The sequence below is a fragment of the Euprymna scolopes genome, chromosome 24 (genome assembly GCF_053919585.1).
Source record: "Euprymna scolopes isolate OS-2025 chromosome 24, ASM5391958v1, whole genome shotgun sequence".
Classification (NCBI taxonomy): domain Eukaryota; kingdom Metazoa; phylum Mollusca; class Cephalopoda; order Sepiida; family Sepiolidae; genus Euprymna; species Euprymna scolopes.
This window is the reverse complement of record NC_136505.1, coordinates 32382847-32404548: the sequence shown is the minus strand read 5'-3', so window position 1 is coordinate 32404548 and position 21702 is coordinate 32382847. Positions and strand designations below refer to the sequence as shown.

At 37.4% G+C, this 21702-nt stretch overlaps 1 protein-coding gene across 2 annotated transcripts in view; it reads right to left on the bottom strand.

Moving 5' to 3' along the window:
* LOC145246640 (uncharacterized) overlaps positions 1-21702 on the bottom strand; it is a 122128-nt gene that overhangs the window by 84949 nt on the left and 15477 nt on the right. The window lies entirely within an intron of this gene.

Sequence of the window (21702 nt, the reverse complement as noted above, 5' to 3'; positions counted from 1 at the left end):
AATAAGACTATAATTTTATTATATTAACCCATTAGATCCTATTATTATATATTGGGACCCTAACCCTTTTTTCTCTGCTTCTTTGGATCCAGCTCGTTCAATTAGTTGATCGAGTGGTTTCCTTCAATTTGCTGCTTTGATACGTCATAATACAGCTTCCTGTTGCAGTAGTTTTATTTTCAAAAAATGTAAGCCCATGGAACTCTTCATGCTGGCCGTTTTCCTCCTATCGACATGCTTGGTCTTCAAAATTAAGGTCATCAGACAGCTCTCCTGTCTTTGCAATAATCCTATTATTGTTAGCTGCTTCCAAGAAGTGGCTTCATGCCTTGCCTAGAGCAACTTCCATAAAAAAAAATTTTTTTAAAAATAAAAATCTTGCTTCTGAAAATCTTGACCACATATCCAACATTTCTCTTGCTTGATTTTGGTTGTGTACCTTTATCCCAGTTGAAAGATGCTGGGCCGTTTTTGACTGCATTTCTGGTCGGTTTTCCCTACTGTTTTTGCACTTGGAATGATAAAACTTCCAGGTTAGAATCAATTTTGGAGTCACTGTAGAGGTCTGCTAATATTTCTGAGTCTCAAATTCCTCTGATGAAATTATTAATAATTTCCTTATTGTAGTTGAATGCATATATACAGTTTGGTTCTGCACATTTAGCTTTGAAATTCCAATTATGCTTGGTTGTGAAGGGTAAAAGAAGGAATGTTCTAATAACCATACGAGGAGTCCGTGTCACTTTATGGTGTGATCCTTGACCGTAACAGGGCCATTTTGAATGACAGCATCTTCGACTATTGGCAAGAATCATTAATATGAATTTTTTATAAATGTTATAGTGAAGGAAAGAAAACGCATATTAAATGGACGTGAATGCATATTAAAATAGAAATAGATCCAGCAGAAATATTAGGATCACTAGCTGGCAAGTGCTAACTTAACATTAAGAGTGTTTTGTAAATGAAAATTCAAGGAAAACATGATTAAATAAAAAAAAAAAAAACAACTATTATTTTACAAGAAGGTAAAAGTAATTTTTTAGTAAGAAATGGGTAATAGTCAGCTAACGTACATCTTAACTTCTGGTAAGTCTACTACTGAAAGCGGTGACAATGCAAATCAGTTCCTTCACTTTTTTTTCTCTCTCATGCTTCCCTCTGCATTATCATTACATGTTTTTTCCAAGCGTTCTGTTTTTTTATTTAATAATCATTGAAAAGTTTCTTTCAACCTTATTTAATTAAAAATTATTGAAATTAGTTTTGAAAACACTTTCAGCACTTTTTTTTTTTAAAGAATTATAGAAAAACACATTTAAAAATTGTTTTAACTAATGAACTATTTATTTTATGAATCAATTTCTTCTAAAATTTCAAATAAAATAATTACTTTGTTATTGAAAGTGCAAATAAAGACTGATTTTGTTAATTTTTATTGTACATTTTTCAATAATGTCCTTTTTTATTTTATTTCAATAAACTGATTCACAATAGAAATACTGAAGAACAATAAAAGAGAAGGAACTGATTTGCCTTGTCACCACTTCCGGTAGCATACACACCGGAAGTTAGGAAGAACGTTAGCTGACTATAACCAAGAAATATCCATTAGTGAAAGTTTATATAACTCATAGCTTTGGTGGGAAAATGTTTCGTCAATATCCGACACTATTGGTTCGGCTGTGTTAAATAGATGTACATGCACATTAAAATGGAAATGAAAAACAAAATGAAAACGGGTGGTCAACTGGAAAATGGCCAGAACAGTAATGAAACTGATTCCGAATAACGCTTCTCCATCTTTCAGAACAGCTGACTCAACAGAAAAGCATCACATGCATAATTCATCGTATCTTTGCATATAACGCATTCCAGTTAACAGAAATGAACGATGATCACTTTACAAAAAGTTGTTCCAAAAGTAAAGCCTTTTTTTTTTTTTACTCACAAACTAAAACATTAGAGAGCTACAAAGACTGGCGTGATAACATTAAACCGAGTGACCTTTTGTGCTCCAGAATTTATTTTTCTACATAGTCACCATCATTCTCAATGCACTTTTACCAACCTCATTTGATGCCTCAGTCATAAATGTCTGGAGCACGTTTTTTCATTCAAATCCGTCGCTTCTCCGAAATTGAAGAACCCATTAAATTGTGCTCACATCAACTGCATCAGCTTCATAAACGTTCAACAGGTGCTGGTGAATGTTGATCGGTTCAATTTTTTCTGCATGGAGGCATTCAATGACACCTTTCTGCTTCTGACCCATGTCCATGACAACGGGTACTTTATATTTTTTATTGGAATCCTTTGAGATGAGTAATTTATGTATTTATTTATTTATTTGCGACTGTTATCCTCATCTTCATAGTTCTTGTTGTTTTATCATGTTTCGACCAGTTCATCCTCTGACCTTCTTCAGGTCATTAACCACGACGGGATAGGAATGCCAAGTCTCATAACTGTATCCTCAGTAATTACTGCCTTCCATAGTTGTCGTCTCCCCACGTTTTGGCCAACTAAACCTCTGGTCTACTTTGGGTAGGATTGAAACCGCTATCTCCAGACAATGCTCACCTGGAACTGTAGACATTCAATGTCTATCCACTGCGCCACAGGCCCCGAAGCGTTGCTTTCTTATAGTCTCACACCATCAATATATACAACAGAGATGAAACTTTCAGATCTTGGATGCATAAGTTCAGTCATCATAACGATGCAATTTGCAGTCCCCTCTGAGGATTCATTCAGGCAGAAAAAAATAGGAGGCATTAATTTGGAATGTTCCTTGTATATGGAGTCAGCCGACAAACGCTGACTGATAATAATTCCAATGTGAAGAAATAAACACAAATATCCGTAAAATAGAATGGTAAAGTACTTGATAAATTCAGTTGTAAAGCTATAAACTTCTGGAGGTTGAAGGTTCAATCCTCATTGCGGGCGACACTCAAAAAATACAATTGAGAATTGCTTAGAACTTCTACCTAGTCATGGCCCATGGAACAAGAGCATGCTACCCCTCATGGATTAAATAAAGGGTTCCGTACAATATTTTGTGCAGATTCGACAAAGACTTCCAAGTTTGACAGATAGTCAGAGGTTACATCAGCTGAAACATTGTGCGAATAACACTCAAGATGAGAACAGTAGTCCAAATAATACAGTCAATCCTCATCTCAAAAATTCAGAATCAGAAATATCATTGACCTAGAAAAAAGAACAAAAAAAAAATCTGGACAGGTCTTAGGGCATGAGGAAATGAAAAAACATTTACACAGAAAATGTTGGGCAGTTGTGGTTCGGCTATTTGACAAACTCTTGTTTGTTTGTCTACATTTTTTAACAGAGTCACACAGGATCTACTGTTTTGAGGGCCTAATTACTAGAGTCTTTGCAGCTGACAGAAAAGCTACCAATATGAAGCAGAGCTCAAAATAGCAAACAGACAAATTATTATCAAGAATGTAAAGTTTGTATTTCTTCACCCACTCATTTTGCTCTCTCTCTCATCAAAGCTGAAATAAAATAGGTGAAGAGGCAAGGAAAAGAATTGTGAAGAAACATACAATAAATATATATATTATGAACACTGCTGGAGTTCTCTTCAACTAAAAGAACTAACCAACTTTACATACACACACACACATATATATATATATAGGGTGACCCCCCCCCCCAAAAAAAAAAACAGAGGACATTCAGTTGTTTTTCTGAGCATTTTACAGTCAACGTAGAAAAAAAGGCCAAAGACCCTAGTGTTTTGATGTGATGTTTTGAATATAATAAACTAGGTATGACCAAAGTTTCATTGCATTCGGACAAAACAGAAAGAAACGGGGCCTAATTAGAGTTGGGACCCGTTTTTTTGGTCACCCTGTATATATATATATATATATATATATATATATATATATATATATATATATATATATATATATATATATATATATATATTTATTAATCAAGAAGTAAAAATTAACGTTACAAGTCAAAAGCTTCTGTAAACTTTAAGCGAATATAAATAATATTTATATTGTAATGTCAACCAAATAAAAAAAAAAAAAAAAAGCTCAATACAACCAAAATAGGAAATGGAGCTTATCATAGAACACAATTTTAAAATGTAAATTATACTTTATATGAATTTATTGTTCGGCAGGATACTCAAATATGAAAATATTCCAGTTTTAATTTATGACTAGTTTTCATAAACTGCAGTTACAATTTATGCCAATACCAGCAAATTCATAGCTTCGCGAAAATATTCATTTGTTAATCTTTCCTCTGATGAGAAGAACGTGGATTAAGGAAATCTTAATATTTATTATTATATATATGAGACAGATAGACAGGACACTATAGAACAAGAGATAATGAGAGTGAAGAAAACAGGAAGTAAAAGAAAATGGTGAAAAGATAATGCAAGAAAATGAGAAAGGAATTATTTTGGAGAGGCAAAAACATACTACGAAAAAAGACAAGACAAAATGAGATTAGAAACAAGTTAAGCATGTGCCCCCCCCCTTACTGCTACTTCGCCAATACTTTGAATATAAACCTTTGGTTGATTTTAAGCCTCCTCCCCTCTTCCACCATTTTTTTTTTTTCTTTTAACCATTTAGATCAAATTCACCATCCCCATGGAGAAAGAGGACCGGAGTTTCCCTGGGCTCATCAATACATAATTCATATAAATAATGATTTCTCCTAGAGTGACCTCGATAAACAGTGCACACCCCTCACTCTCTTCCTAAACAAAAAAAAATTTTAATTATATTATGCATGTTCATAGTGGAGAAAAAAATGCAAACTAAATTTCTTATGATTATCAATATTTTAATCTGATGAGAAACCATTGTCCTCATACGGTTGGATTTTGGGGGGATGGAGATGAAGGAGGTCTTGGAGGTATTTGTGAAAAAAAAAAAAAAAAAAAACTTATTTGAGATACCTGAAATTAAAATAAGATAAAGAGGACGGAAAGTTGCAAATAAATAAATATATAATAGATGAAGAAAATAGAATGAATGAAAGTGAAACAGAATTAATTTGGCAGCAGCAGCAAAAAAAATCTGATGCTGATAAGTGGCAAATAGATTGGAGGAATTCATAGAATTCTTGCGAACGAAATGAAAGAAAACTGAAAATATTTGTTTCCGTTAAAAGAAATATTTGTAACCGACTTTGCTGCACAGGTAAGCAAAGAAAGTTGCAAATAGAGTTAAGCAAAAAACACTATTGGCAGAGATGAAAAATCAATCAATCTTTCTTTCTAGTTACATATATATTCAACTAGCAGGGCAACGCGGCGTTATTCGGAGCAAACGTGATATATTTCTATTAAAACTTATCTCTTTCTTCCTTGTTTGTCCCTCCCTATTTCTCCTCCCCTAACCCATTACTTACTTGAAAAACATACAAACAACTCCTTTATATAAAAGATTTCAGCTATATGAGTTTTTGTACATGGATTACACAACATGGCTGATCTGACGTGGTAATTTAAAATTGTGAAAATGCGAATATAGGAACAGAATGCATTTTAATAGTTTTGGTAATAAAAAAAAAAAACAATAGAATAAAAACTTTTTTTTTGCATCTCTTTTTCAGACAATTTTTTAATGTCTAAAAGTCTTTTTTCCTCCCTTATATCTGCAGGAATTTATGTGGAGAGAAAGAGTTGGGCCTAATAAATTTCACAGAATGCTATGTTGCATAGCATTCATTAGTTCTAATTTGTAAATAAAATAGTTAAATAATTACACTTTCGCTTGTTATTGCATTTTATATAATTTTATCTCGTCTTATTTCTGAAGTTAAAGTGCAACTACCTTTTTTTTTTAGTAAATGTTATTCTTAAAAAAAATAATTAAAAATAATTAATTTCTTAAAAATTTCAATTTAATTCTGCAAATAAACTAATCTCATGATGAACCTATTTAATAAAAACATGTAGTTACAACTTCCTTTTCATTGTAAGAAATTCTGTAGAAATAAGCAGGGTCTTCATTGGTCGGTTTGTCCGCCCACGATTTTGTTTGAACCTATCAGATTGCTTGTTCTTACTAACTGCCAAGACTATTCTTAGTGCTAAATTTATTTTTTTAGCCCGACAGTTTTTCCAGAGATAACGGGTCAAAATGGATGTACGAAAATTCACTCGAGGCTTGTAGCCTCAAACCCCTTTGTCTCACTGAGATACATAATGCCCTAATGCGGGGTGAAATGTTATCATTTGCAACACCAATGCACTTATGTTGGGCGAAATATTATATTAATCGCACACTGTTGTACTCTGTATTAATTGAATTTCGTTATTACAATATATAATTTCTTGCAGAGACGAAATTAAGGTCTACATTTTGACCTGTCATTTGTCCACCATTCAGACGGTTATGCAGTAAACTCCATGAGGACTACCGGACTAGCAGTATCCACCTTCGAAGGCATCACTAAACTCATCGACCTGTTGAAACTTTTCTTCGATAGCAGAGTATTGTATCCAGCATTACGCAAAGATAAACTATGAACTATTATCCTTTCTGGGTGTTACCAGCCCAGCTCGGAAGATAGCCTAAGATGGCACATCTTTTACAATTTGGATCTTTTTACTTTAATAAAATTTACGTTGATCTTTAAAGGTGAGCCTGTTGTCTGATTGTTTTCTTTCATTCTGCAAAGGCAAAACCGAGGCGAGGATGTGATTTGGAAGATCATTAATGTAGATCAGGAAGAGAGACCCCAGTGTTAATACCGAGAGCTTCTGATTTCTGCCCATCAACGACTACTCTTATGAACCTATCAGAGAGAAATGATTTAATAATTGAGAAGACATTTCCAGCTATAGCATAGTTGGAGATCTTGTGAAGTAAACCTTTGTGCCATACTCTATCAAAGGCCTTTGATATATCAAGAGCAATTGCCCTGGAGAGGAAGCCTCCATCGAGAGATTCACTAATCCTACAGGATAAAACTGTAAGCACGTCTGCTGTAGATTTAGCAGAACGGAAACCATATTGTATGTCACTAAGGTTATTTTTGCTGAGATGGTTGACTACTTCTCTAACAGATTCCAGTAAATTACTCAGGAGACTTATTGGCCTGTACATCATTTTCAGACAGCCTTTCAACTATCTGACATTTCGGTTTCCGTATTTTTTAACATTATTATTCAGTGTTTTGATTTTTCATTTAAAAAAGTATCATATTTAGATCATTGTAATAATGTTTTGAAATCATTGAAATAGTTTTTTACGCGTTTCAGACGTTCTGTGTAGCGTCCTCTTCAGAAATTATTCAAAGTGTAAAATATTTAAAATATATTTAAAATGTGTTCAGAATGTATAAAAATATTTTCGCAGTCCATTTTGGTTACATGTTTCCCTGAGCGGTGGAAATGTCTAAATAATTCCAAATGTCTTCACATTTCAAAACATTATTACAATGATCTAAAAATGATACCTTTTTTATATGAAAAATAAAAACACAATAAAATAATGTTAAAAAATACATAGCAATTGTTGGTGACCTTTCTTATTTATATATATATATATATATATATATATATATATATAAATAAATTCACCTATCATCTTTTTTTAAAAGATGGAATCATCTGGTTATGGAAGACAAGATTCAAGCAAGCAAGCATACCCACAGAGTTTTATAATTATACAGATTAAGATAATATAAAATTATTAGAAGTTTCCAAAAACATTCAATCTTTTAATAATGAGGATTTGCTAAAAATTTTAAAGCCAGTTGAAATTATTTTCTATTGAACAGTTTAATTGCATCTAAATTCATTTCAGCGTTCAAAGTGTCATAAACTAATTTTTTTTACCGTTAAGAGAAGATTAAACTGGCCGACTTGTTTATGATATCATGACACTGAAATTCACTAGCACTTTTAAAGCTTTTAAACCAATCAGAGAGTACTTGCTTGAACATTTGAAATTTAAAAAAAAAAAAAAAAAAAAAATGGTTTCTTTTAGCTCTGAAACCAAGGAAATATTTATTTTACAATAATGCTTCCCATAATGTACATCTTCAGGTTTTTTTTTTTTTTTTTTTCAAGGAAGTCACCACTTACCAAGACGAAAAGGACACTTGAGGATACGTGTTAATGAGTGTATGATGGTCACTGAGACAGTATGGTGATTACTATTGTAAGAAACTAAGTAGAAATTGACTATTTAAGGGTCGGCTTAACAAAAAACTTGTTTACATTGAACTTGAAGACGATCATGTTGTCGGCAGCTACAAAACAGGAGATCGGAACAGAGTTCCACTCCACAGGTGAACAGTTCTACTACAAAAAAAAACTTTGCTCATAAAACTTGTGTTTAGATGAGGCAAATATAGAGAATGCGAGAAATTGTTGATAGTGGATGTAATTAGAAGAGTGCTTTTTATAAATGCTTGGCATGTGAAGGGGATCAGAGATTGAAGCTCAGACGAGCACCTGCCATGAAAATTATAGAGCAGAGCCAGGCTTGTAATATCTCCAGGAAAGAGGTTGCAGGGAGGAGAAAAGGTGATCAACTACTAGACTAGATTACGAAGCAGGTTTTGAACTGTTAAAGAAAAATAGAGTGCGTTGAGCAGCTCGTTCTCAGATATGGCAATAGTACTCTATTTTAGGATGTATTTGGCTCTTATACAGGTAGAGGATTGCGTCAGGAATGAAATACCTTCTGGAACAGTAGAATGATCCAATTATTTTTCCAGCGACCTTGGCAACTGATTTGGTTGGTTGTTTTTGTTTTATGGCATATCAAACTTTTTCAGGTTATTTAATGCCGAATCTAGTTATTTTGAGGAACGATTTTTAATGGAGTATATTTGTTTTTTTTAAGTCGGATTCTATTTAACCCATAGTTGGGACTCTAACAGGTACTACCACTCTGGGTCAGAGTGGACCTGGGAGCAATGGTAATTAAAGGGTGGATCCACACTCCCCAAGGCCCGCAAGGTGCGGCCTCACCATCGGATATAGTTTTAGGTCATATCCAGGATCGTGGCAATTGATTTGATGTAAGTTTTCCATTTCAGGTCGGGGGTGAAGGTCAATTTCAAAAACTTGTTGAAGTAAGGTGCTTCTTTCAGACAATAGCCATTCATATCAATTGCAGCCAATTGGGGATCAAGTATAGTGAAAAGAGAGAAGCTTGGTTTTTGATGTGTTAAAATTAACCAACCACCTTTAGAGGACTACTATTTATTTTGCTTGATATGCACGTCTGTGCCATGTAAATAACACTCTTTTGTATTTCCTTCAGATATCCAATAAACCCTTGGTCATTGCGACACTCTAAAAAGTAAATTGTACTTATCTATGACCAAGAGTTTCTGGAAACCAGCAACCGGAAGATGCCACAAATCAGCTGCACAGCCCCGGATTGTGAAGTCACCTTTGACGCTAACCTGGCACCGGAAATCCTCATCCGTTTGATTGATATCCATGCCAACACGGCCCATCCCTTGCCCGCACCTGCCGCAGCTACAGCAGCACCAGCCAAGGCAGAGAAAGTCAAGCGACCCACGGTATCGGCTGCAGGTTCAAGTGCTGACTTCGCCTACTTTGAGCAGAGATGGGACGACTACAAAACCGCCTGCCACTTACAGGGAACGGATCTAGTGTTTCAACTCCTCGAGTGCTGTGACGACCCCTTGAGAAAAGACCTCACAAGGGCGTTCGGATCCCTCGCACATTCTGACGAGACAACCGTCCTACAAAAAATAAAAACTCGCTGTACGACAAGAGAATGTTGTGGTAGCAAGAGTTCAACTACAAAGCATGAAGCAGGACAGGGACGAACCGGTTCGTGCGTTCGCCGCAAGGCTCAAAGGGCAGGCTGGTGTGTGTCGGTACCTGATGGGCTGTACAAACTGTGGGAGCCAAATTAGTTACAGTGTCAGCGTGATCCAAGATTGTGTCATCCGGGGTATCTACGACGATGATATCCGACTGGACATACTGGGACAACCCCAACTAGCAGAGCAATCGCTTGAGGAAACTGTCTCCCTCATCGAGGCCAAAGAAAATGGGAAGCGCTCCACTGGCCGCCTTCTCATAAACAGCAATGAGCCCACTACTGCTGCAGCTACCAGCTCATACAGGAGACAAGAGCGGAGTCGTCTACAGAATTGTGGATCAAATACTACCTCCAATCAGAACTCTACTCGTCGGCATAACCGACACCCTTCTCCAAGCAACCCACCCTGCGGTTACTGCGGACAATCTCACCAGATACCTACATCAAGAGCAGTCAGAATGAAAATTTGCCCGGCGTATAATAACACATGCTCCCATTGTGGCATACCCCATCACTTTGGAAAGGTTTGCCGACGCAATCAACAGAGCCGCACTCCCACCGCAAGCAATAATGCCATCACTGTGTTCGATGACGACCATGCGGTTCTATTTGATGCCCTTTGCTCCGTCGAAACACCCCCTCCCTCCAACGCAGATTCAGAAGCTATTTCTGAGACACACACTCTTGTCCTTGAACACCATATATACAATGACCTGTGTAGAGTGTGGGAACGTCGTGCGTCCGATCCACAACCATTCATAAAGGTTGATATACAGGTCATCCCTTCTGACATTGCTGACATTGGCATACCCCCTCACTTCCACAGCCCCACTGCCATTGTGACGCATACAGCTATGGCAGATACAGGATGCCAGTCGTGCCTAGGTGGCATCACAGTATTACATAAGATGGGCTTGACAGTCTGTGACCTCATTCCGTGCACAATGAAGATGTCAGCTGCCAATGACAAATCGATTGAAATCGCAGGCGCCCTTCCACTGCACATATCGGGCGTATCTGACAATGGAACTGTTTGCAGCACACGGCAGCTCGTATATTTCACACCATCCACAGAGCGCCTTTACCTATCTAAGCATGCGTGTGTGGCTCTCGGCATGATCCCTGCAAACTTCCCATCTGTTGGTACAGCCTCACAACTTTCTTCCTGTGATGCCACATATCCTCCCACGGAAGGAAGCAAAAGACCATGTAAGTGTCCGGATCATGAGACACCCCTCCTCTCCCGACCACAATCCCATACCCACCAACAGAGGAGAATAGGGAGAAAATAGAAAACTGGCTACTGGATCACTACGCCTCCAGCACATTCAACACCTGCCAGCACCAACCATTACCCATGATGTCAGGCCCACCCATGCGACTCATGATCGACCCGAATGCAAAACCAGTTGCCTACCACACCCATATTCCTGTGCCGATACATTGGCAAGAGGGAGTGAAAGCAGGCCTTGATCAAGACGTTCGACTGGGTGTCAGAGCCAGTTCCTGTTGGCACACCAGTCACATGGTGTCATCGAATGGTTGTCTGCCCCAAAAAATCTGGTAAACCCCGACGCACGGTGGACTTCCAACCACTCAACCGGTATGCCCTTCGAGAAACGCATCACACCCAGTCCCCATTCCACCAAGTCCGATCCATCCCTCCACACACACGGAAGACCGTTTTCGATGCTTGGAATGGTTACCACAGCATTCCACTTCACAATGAGGATCGCCACTATACAACATTCATCACCCCATGGGGTAGATACAGATATTGTGTGGCCCCACAAGGGTACGTAGCTTCAGGCGACGCCTACACACGGCAGTTTGATGAGATAGTTATGGATGTTCCGAACAAAGCGAAAATCATCGACGACACCCTCTTGTGGACCTCAACATACCAGAGTGACAATGGAATTGAGAGAAGCTTCTTCCAAGCAGTCGAGTGGCTGGATCTATGCGGTCACAATGGCATCACAGGTAATCCTGACAAATTTGGATTTGCCAAGAAGGAAACGGAGTTCGCCAGTTTTCAAATCAGGGAAACAACTGTGGGGCCATGTGAATCCTTCGTGGAAGCAATAAAAAAATTTCCCACTCCCAGAAATATCACGGATATACGCAGCTTCTTTGGACTTGTGAACCAAGTCTCGTATGCATTTGCAGCGACAGAGAAAATGAAAGCATTCAGAGACTTCCTGAAACCCAGTGTCAAATTTGACTGGACTGACAAAATGCAACACACCTTTGAAGAAGCAAAAAGACGGATTATCCACGAGATCAAACATGGCGTGGAGATCTTTGACAAACGCAGACCAACTTGTCTAGCAACCGATTGGAGCAAAGACGGCATAGGATTCTGGCTATTCCAAAAACACTGTCTCTGCCCAGCACCTCACAAACCCTTCTGCTGCAAAAACAGATGGAAGATTGCCCTGGTAGGAAGCAGGTTCACATCATCAGCAGAGTCCCGCTACGCCCCCATCGAAGGGGAGGCTTTGGCAGTAGTAGAGGCTTTGAACAAAGCTAGACATTTTATTATCGGGTGCCCAGATCTCATTATAGCGGTAGACCACAAACCACTGCTCAAAGTCTTTGGTGACAGGCACCTGGATAACATACCCAACCCACATCTTCGCAACTTGAAGGAAAAAACCCTGCGGTATCGCTTCCGGGTCACTCACATCCCAGGCACCCAACATTCTGCCAGCGATGGTCTGTCACGCCACCCAGTCAGCATGGCTCAACACTTGCCACTACCTGATGACTCAGCATCAGCTCTGTACACCACTCAGTTACCTCTGTCTATCCTTGAATACATTCGCCATGCAGAGCAACCACCAACCCATGAGGTCTGCTCCCAGGACATCAACGATGGTACCATCCTCGAATCAATATCGTGGGATGATATCCGCACTGCCACCGCCAGTGACCCATCCATGGTCCTGCTTCTAGACATGGTGGATAATGGCTTCCCAGCTAAACAAGAACTTCCATCTGACATCCGACCATTCTACCAGTACCGCGATCATTTGAGCAGCTTCGACGGTGTGATACTATACCACGACCGCATAGTCCTCCCCAAACCCCTGCAGCACAGAGTGTTAGAGTCTCTCCATTCGGCCCACCAAGGTGTTACGCAAATGTGTTCCAGGGCCGAGTCATCCTTCTCCTGGCCAGGCATGAACCCTGCCATTTGCAACATGCGAGAGATGTGCTCTGAATGCAATCGTATGGCCCCTTCCCAACCATGCATGCCACCGACTCCACCAATACAGCCAGTCTACCCCTTCCAAGCCATAGTTGCTGACTACTTCACATTCCGCGGTCATCACTACCTCGTCATTGTGGACCGCTACAGCAACTGGCCAATCGTGGAGGAAACGTCTAATGGGGCAGAAGGACTCATTAGGGCATTGCGCAGGACATTTGTCACCTATGGGATAGCAGAGGAACTTTCTTCTGACAATGGCCCTGAATTCACTGCCTCCAAAACTGAGCGCTTCCTAAATGCTTGGAGAGTGAGTCACAGACACTCATCAGTAGCATTCCCTCACAGTAATTCCAGAGCTGAGATTGGTGTAAAAACTGTAAAACGACTGTTAGTCAACAACACAAGTGCATCTGGATCATTAAACACTGACTCCTTCCAAAGGGCCATGCTCCAATATCGCAATACACCAGATCGTGACACTGCCTTCTCCCCTGCTATGTGCCTCTTTGGACACCCTATCAGAGACTTCATCCCGATACACCCGGGAAAATACAGACCCCATCCCACGTGGCAGGAGACCCTACAAAGCAGAGAAGAGGCCCTGCGCAACAGACGCATGCGTGCTGCTGAAAGGCTGTGAGAACACACAGTCAACTTACCCCCACTCAAGGTTGGGGACACTGTCCGAATCCAGAACCAAGTCGGGCCCTACCCAAACAAATGGGATAAGACTGGGATTGTGATAGAAGTTCGTCAGTTCCATCAATACGTGGTACGAGTTGATGGTTCCGGACGTGTCACACTCAGAAACAGGCAGTTCCTCCGTCGATACACACCGGTAGCGGAGAGGGGCCCAATCATCTAGTCTCCTGGCCCCCTCTTATTGCACTACCCGAACCCAGCTGGTCCTGATTCCCAACATAAACCTACGCTAGCCCCGCAAGGCAAGCCAATTTCAGCTGGCTCATCTCCACAGCAGGCGACAGCTCCTGGACCCACTCAGCCACATAATGAGGGTCATCTACCCCCGGGCTCTCCAGCGACATCACCGGATATCCCCACAGAACAGGGTACTACACCATCGAAGGAAACCCCCCAAGAAACTCCCTCGATCCTTGGCCAGGTTGCTCCCCCATAACAAGGCTGGTCCCCATGAACTTCAACCTCTGCGTCGTCAACGACGCGACCCGACCATGTGACTTTTCGAAGCAAAGTGTCTGATACACCATGCTCCCATATTGAAAAGCGATTAGTTTTCCAAAGACTATAACCTCAGTTACTTTTTAGGCACATTTAAGTGCATTTTATCTCCACTCAGTCTTCGCCACTTACAGTACCAAAGACTTGGGGGGCGTAGAGGACTACTATTCATTTTGCTTGATATGCACGTCTGTGCCATGTAAATAACACTCTTTTGTATTTCCTTCAGATATCCAATAAACCCTTGGTCATTGCGACACTCTAAAAAGTAAATTGTACTTATCTAACCTTTGCCCCATTGCACCACATGTTCAAGGTCAGAGAAGAGAGACTCAGAGATCTTAGTTGTTGTTGGCTTTTGAAGTGTTGCCATAGATGATAGTATCATACATATATGTTGATGAATGGACTTAGAATGTGATTTGGGAGATTATTGATGAAGATAAGGAAGAGAGCTGGGTCTAGGATAAATTCTGGAGGAAAGCCCGTGTTGATACTTTGAGTTTCGAACTTCTTCCCATTGACAAATACTTGTATAAACCTATCAGAGAGAAAAGATTCGATGGTTCAAAAAACATTTCCAGACATTCCATAGCTGTAAATCTTGTAAATAGACCTTCATGCTAAATCCTATCAAACGCTTTTGATATGTCAAGAGTTATTGCTCTAGAAAGGAACCCCTTTGATAGTTTCACTTATTCTATGTGAGATTACAGTCAGTACATTAGCTGTAAATCTTGGTGGACGGAAACGATATTGCTTGTCATCAAGTAGGTTGTTTTTGCTGCGATGGTTGATAATTTGTCTGACATGAATTCAAGCGACTTACTCATGGCACACAGAAGACTAATTGTTTTGTACTGAGATGCAGAAGACCGATCTCCAGCATTTTTAAATACTGGGCAAACTTATGAGGTTTTCCAAGGTGTTGGGAAGCATTTCTCTTTTAGACATCGATTAAACAGCTTTGTAAGAATGGGTGCTAGCTCCGGATGCAGGTTCTTGAGTACTATGACTGGAATATTGTCGGGTCCAGTTGCGGTGCGGCATCAAAATTATTGAGTGTGGCAACATCACCAACAAATATGTGGATGTTGCTCTGATTAGCCTTGGAGGAAAATTCAGAAGGTAGGTGGCCCTGATCACATAGGGTCAAGTTTAATTCAAAGTTCTTGACAAACAGTTTGGCTTTGTCAAATGCTGATGAAATCACCTCAGACCTGTAGATGATGGTTGGAATAGAGGAAACATATCTGTTTAGAACCTTGTTCGTTATTCACCAAAACTCATGGGAGCCAAGCCACCATTGTTGTACTTTGGATCTATGACTCTCGCGCTTTTGCTAATTTTTTTACAGTGATTATTGGCAGTCCTACAGGTAGGTGGCTCTGATCACATAGAGTTAAGTTTAATTCAAAGTTCTTGGCAAAGAGATTGGTTTTGTCAGATGCTGATGAAATCACCTTAGACCTGCAGCTGATGGCTGAAATAAAGGACACATGTCTGTTCAGGACCTTGTTATTCGCCAAAACTTATGAGAGCAAAGCCACTGTTGTTGTACTTTGGACTTAAACAGAGCATATGACTTTTGCACTTTTGATAATTCTTTTACAGTGATTGCTAGCAGTCCTACAGGCGACTTTCAAAACATTTATTATGTTTAAAGCAACTGAAATAGCGGTTTTCTATTTCTATTCAGGAGTGAACAAGACTGGCTGTTCAATTTCTGTTGGAATTTCTTGGAGACTGTAGTTGTCTATGCCGACAGTTAACCAATCAGTCAAGTCGGATGCTATAGTGAACATATTGCTGAACATTTAATTTTTTTTTTTTTTTTAAAGAAAAGTTCTAGTAGTTAGATTTAATATAATTCAATAAAGAATTTTTTTTAATTGTTTTTTTGCAATAAAATTGATTACAATCCTTACTGGAAATTAGATTGCATAAATATTCTGAGATTTTTAAAAAATTTTTTTACTTTTGAATCCATTAATGTAATGAATATGGTTTCTCCTCCCAAGAATATAATTGGCTGGTTAAGACATAAATACCAACTGGTAGACCAGCTTGGCGAGATGTCAGACACACTGTAAACCTCACGCTTAAAGTTACACAAGCTCAGGCTACGAACATGCATTCACTAAGGCGACTTACTCGATTATTACTTAAAACTGTAGCCAAGGCCACTCAGCTACTTAAAACAAAGATATCTCTTTTGCAAGATATATCAGTTATAAAGATAAGAAATTAAATGGAAATATAATTATTTTTAATAGGATTATAGAACTTAAAATTTATTCATTTATTTTTTTTTTTCAATTAGAAATTGGACCGTGGGTTTACTTTCGGCAGCCTTGTGAAGCTCGTTTTGCTTATTTATCCTTCAACTCTCACATTTGACGAGGAATGTTTCTGACAAAGAGGGAAGAATTGTTATTTTCCGAGTCGGAATCTATTCATCTAACACTTATTGTTGGATAGTTTTCGATCTTAAAGTAGTTTATTGGTTTGGTCTTCTTTTTTTAACTTTTTACATCACATGGGTTCATGCCTTGTCTGGAGCGATTTCCATAAAAAAAAATTAAAAAATTTATCAAATATTATAAATCACACTCATTTGCAATTGTCAGAGGATTTAATAGATAGAAAACACGTTCATTTCAATAAAGTTTTCAAAATAAGATTTGTTTTTAGGTAATAAATTGCTACTTTGCCATTAACTGGCTGGGGAAGTGCAAGTTCATGCCTTCTTACATAATTAGTGTATAACTGAACATAATAAATCTGATAGGATTCAAACTCAGCATAGCCAATCAGATCATCCCGTAACCATCGATCATATTCATTTCATTGTATGGTCAGAATGATTTGGAGGTAGGGCGGTATTTTCAATCAATTTCCCGTTGTTCCAGACTACTGACTGCGATTGATGGCTTTTCAATAACAATGAAAAATTTTAATGGTGTTTATTAATCGAGATGTCAAAACAGATCATTTGGTCAACAGCAACATGTTTGAAAGAATCTATTTTTTGAAATCAATTGAGGATTGATAATTTGAACTATTCAAACTACTATGCTCATCTAAAAGTGTTACTCTCACATTTCGGCCAATATAACCTCTGACCTACTTCAGGTGTATCAGGGTTTTACATTGTGAGTGAAATAGTCGCATTTGTAAGTGATTTTTTTTTTCCTCAAATGGCGATTAGAGAAAAAAAATGCTTATTAATTGTTTTTTCACTGACAATCTTCCAAAGCTCATTACGGAGTGAAAAATGTATTTTCAACCTTTATTTTTTATTTTAATAAAACGAGCAAAGTTAAATGGGTTTGTATTACTGTACACAGATTCAAAAAAGTTGTCAAAAAACAAATATATAACAAATAAATGTTATCAAAGGCAAGATAAATTACTTTTCTACCAAACTGGATATAATTTTCGTGTTTTTATTCAATTTAACATGTTATTCAGCTCGAAAAGCATAGTGTTTACCGATGTATTGGAAAATTCAAAATGGCGGCCGACTCTCTCTTTAACACGGTAAGTTCGGGAAAAGGTGTTATAAATAATAAACTGGACAAAATACTATTAAATAAACACTGAATATATGTCAAGTTATGTCACGGTAACATATATTGAGCGAATTTCTAACAGTATTTTGTCTAGTTTATTATTTATTACACCTTTTTCCGAACTTACCGTGTTAAAGGGAGAGTCGGCCGCCATTTGGAATTTTCCAATATATCGGTAAACACTGTATGATTTTCGAGCTGAATAAACATGTTAAATTGAATAAAAACACGAAAATTATATCCAGTTTGGTAGAAAAGTAATTTATCTTGCCTTTGATAACATTTATTTGTTATATATTTGTTTTTTGACAACTTTTTCGAATCTATGTGTACAGTAAATCAAACCCAGTTAAATTATTTAACCATAACGTTTAACAGAATATACTTTTAAAAAAAAAAAAAGAAAAAAAAAAAAAGGTTATTTAAAAAACATCTGAAGAATTTTAAATGTTTAATCTTTCAAGTTTTAACATAAAATTCTGATGCATATTTAGATTGGTTTGGTTGTTTTGCTTTTCTGGCATATCAACCCTTTTTGGTTATTTAATGCGGAATCCAGTTATTTTATGCTTCAAGTTCTTTATATCTTCAAATATTTATTTGTAGAGTTTGGTTTGGTTGTTTTGTTTAACCAGTTAGGAAGTGGGGGAGATAAAAAGAGAAAGGGGGGAAAGAAAAAAGGGTGGTTATTGTTTTTGTTTTTTAGTTTTGCAGAACATAATTAAGTTTTGCAAAAGGAAGTAGAAAAACAAAAAGCATCAATGTAAGGTGAATTTCGTCTAACGAAGCCAATATCTTCAGACAGCCTGATTTGATAGCACCAAGCATATTTAAAATTGCACATATTTGAAAAAAAAAAAAAATACAAAAATCTTTGATATTTATACTCATCACGGAACAAAGATTTCATATTCCAAAAAAAAAAACGCGTAGGTATAACTGATAACTTTTCTATTTGGCTAGTAAACAAAAATATTTAGTTGTGAAAGGTGAACTAAAGATAAATTCGTCCGTAAAGCCCTTTGTATCTTGTTGAACTCTTAAAGATTTGCACAAAATTTCAAACAAAAATAAAAAACTAAATCTGTAGTTATAAGATTGTACGTCTAAAAACAAGAATAGTTTTACGGCTTTCAAAACTCACACTAAATGTCTGTAGGGTCACACTAAGAGTACAATTGCAAATTACTTAAGACTTCTACCCGGTCATGGATTGAATGAACGGTTCTATTTAAAATTATGTAAAGATTTGAGAGTTTGTAAAGATACACATGAAGAAGGTCTGAGATTACATCAGCCAAAACATTGTAAGAATAACACTAAAAATGGGATAGTAGTCTGAATAATACAAATTTTCAAATAATTATTTTTTGTATATGCGTGTGTATATATAACTAGCATATTACCATTAAAAAATGACAGATCTGCTTAAAAAAGAAAATAGGAGTCAATTGTCTCCAGTCAATTCGAACGTTATCCCTAGTTCTATGACTGCAACTAGAAAAAAAAAAAGAGTCTAAATATAAAGTTTTTTTTTAAAAAAGTTGATAAAGAAGGGCTCTAGAATTTACAATCTGTAAGAATTAGCGCTGCGATCTTTCCAATATTTTTCCCAATTCTGATGCCATTACTGAGTTTGTTCTATGTTCCCAATTCCAATAAAACTGATAAAACCATGTGGTCACCTGCTAAAATCACTGCATCATCTGCCACACCTTGATTACAATCTCCCCTCAGCTCTCTTATGTGCAACATGTGAACAATTTCCTATGCCGGTCTACCAGCAACCCCATTTCCTATACCTTTGTTTTTCTGATAAACTTATTTCCTCTTCGTTTTTTGCTTTTTTTTTTTTTTTAGCATCTTTTCTTCTTTTTTTACCTTCCCAACACTGGACCGGGGAGCGGCAACATTAATGGTACCACAAAATTACTGATCCCCGATTCTAAAACTCACCTAAAAAGTAAAATTTCATTTTTGCATGTGTGTGTGTGAGGCTCTTATCTACTTTTTAACATTTAAAACATTTGACAGACTTTATTTTTTCCCTTTATACATAGTATCCAAGATATATTCACAAGATTTTCATCTATATAGGTTTCTATTGCCGACACACGTGAAACCTAAGTTTTAAACAAAAAGACATTTTTTAAGACTAAGTAGAATAGTCTTTGGAATCAAAAATTAGGCTTAAATTTTTATGATTCTGATACCTCAAAGAGTTCAGATTTTTTCCATTCTGATTGTGGTAATGATGTGCAGAGACATGGAAATAAGCATTCACGGTTGGTATATACCCGCTGTAGGGAAGCAGTTGTGCACAAACATGTAACCTTTGTGATACAAGAAAAAATCATGCAAATTTAAGAGCTGTTGGGAGTCAGAGGTGGCAGCATAAAAAAAAAGACAGATTTTTGTCTTCACAGAAGTCTTTGGTTTTTGGATGCTGCCTTGTTGGCATGTGATTTTATTGTTGGTTAGAGAAAAAAAAAAAGAAGAGGACTGCTCCTGCTGCTTAGGCGAAAAAGGCAAAGGAAAAAGAAAGAACATAAATTAATCCAAGTTGAATGTATGTTTTGTTTTCAACTTGAAGGAATTTAAATGACAAACAGGAATTAATTTTATAAATACATCTCTTGGTGACAGATAATCTTTTACCAATTAATCAATGTCCCAACACTAGGAAGAATATTTAGGAAATACAACTTTTAACAAGACTATACAGGGGGAAACAAAAAGAAAAAAATTCATAAAAAACAAGGTCAACGAAAGGACACCATAAGATACCGAGATAATAAAAAGTTCTGATTTAATTAAATAATTTTAAGATGGGGAGGGGGAGGCAGTAAAGTGCCGATTCAATTCCAAATCTATCTATCCATATATCTATAAAAGTGAACGTGTCTGTGTACATTTCCCTACGCAATAACTCTGCCCATTTTCAGTCTACAGACTCGAACCTTGATATACAAGGTACCGAGATTTGGGAAAATCTTTCTAAACGGTTTTCGGCCAGAAATTTGACTGTTAAGGGGTCAAAGTTCAACGATTCGACCTTTGAGAACTCTACCAAACTCCTCCGATAATTTTGGGTCTAAACATTTGAAATTTTAGATATAGGTTCCTTGGACATGGATCTAACTTAATAACTGGATTTGAGCCCAAAACAAATGTAATGGGGTCATAATAGGGGTCAAAGTTAAAAAAAATTTGACCTCTGCAGTCTACTAAATTACTCAGACAATTTCTGGTCTAAACATTTGACATTTTACATAAAGGGTATTCAGAGATAGGGCAAGCTTTTTAATCGGTTTGGGTCAAAAATTTTTAGTTACCAATATATAAATGTATGCATGTATGTATGTTTGCATGTCCGCCTAAAACTTTCGACAGAGGCAACAGATTTTTACAAGATCAGTATGGTTTTGAAGTTCAGCCTTTCAGACGAAAAATATAGAAAAATTGACTAAAAACATTAATATCTTCACCTTAAACTGGGCCCTTTTCTACAGACAGGGGTCGTTTTTTTCGTCAATATTTTTGAAAATCAGTCTCCTTTCGATTTCTAGCTTTAATTAAAACATATGTCACTTCCGGTTTGGCGGTAGTCATAACAGAAAAACCGTCAGGTTTTTCCTCGTTCTTTTCCTCCTTCGCATTACAGGTTCGATCCTGTCTTTCTACTACTACTTTTTTTTTTGCTCAACACATACATCCAAACATTCGGGCAACGCCGGCCTGAAATGCTAGTCTATATATCTAGAAAAGTGAACGTGTGTGTGTCTGTGCGTACATTTCCCTACGTAATAACTCTCAATTTTAAGTCTACAGACTCAAAATTTGATATACAGGGTATTGAGATTTGGGAAAATCTTTGGTCAGT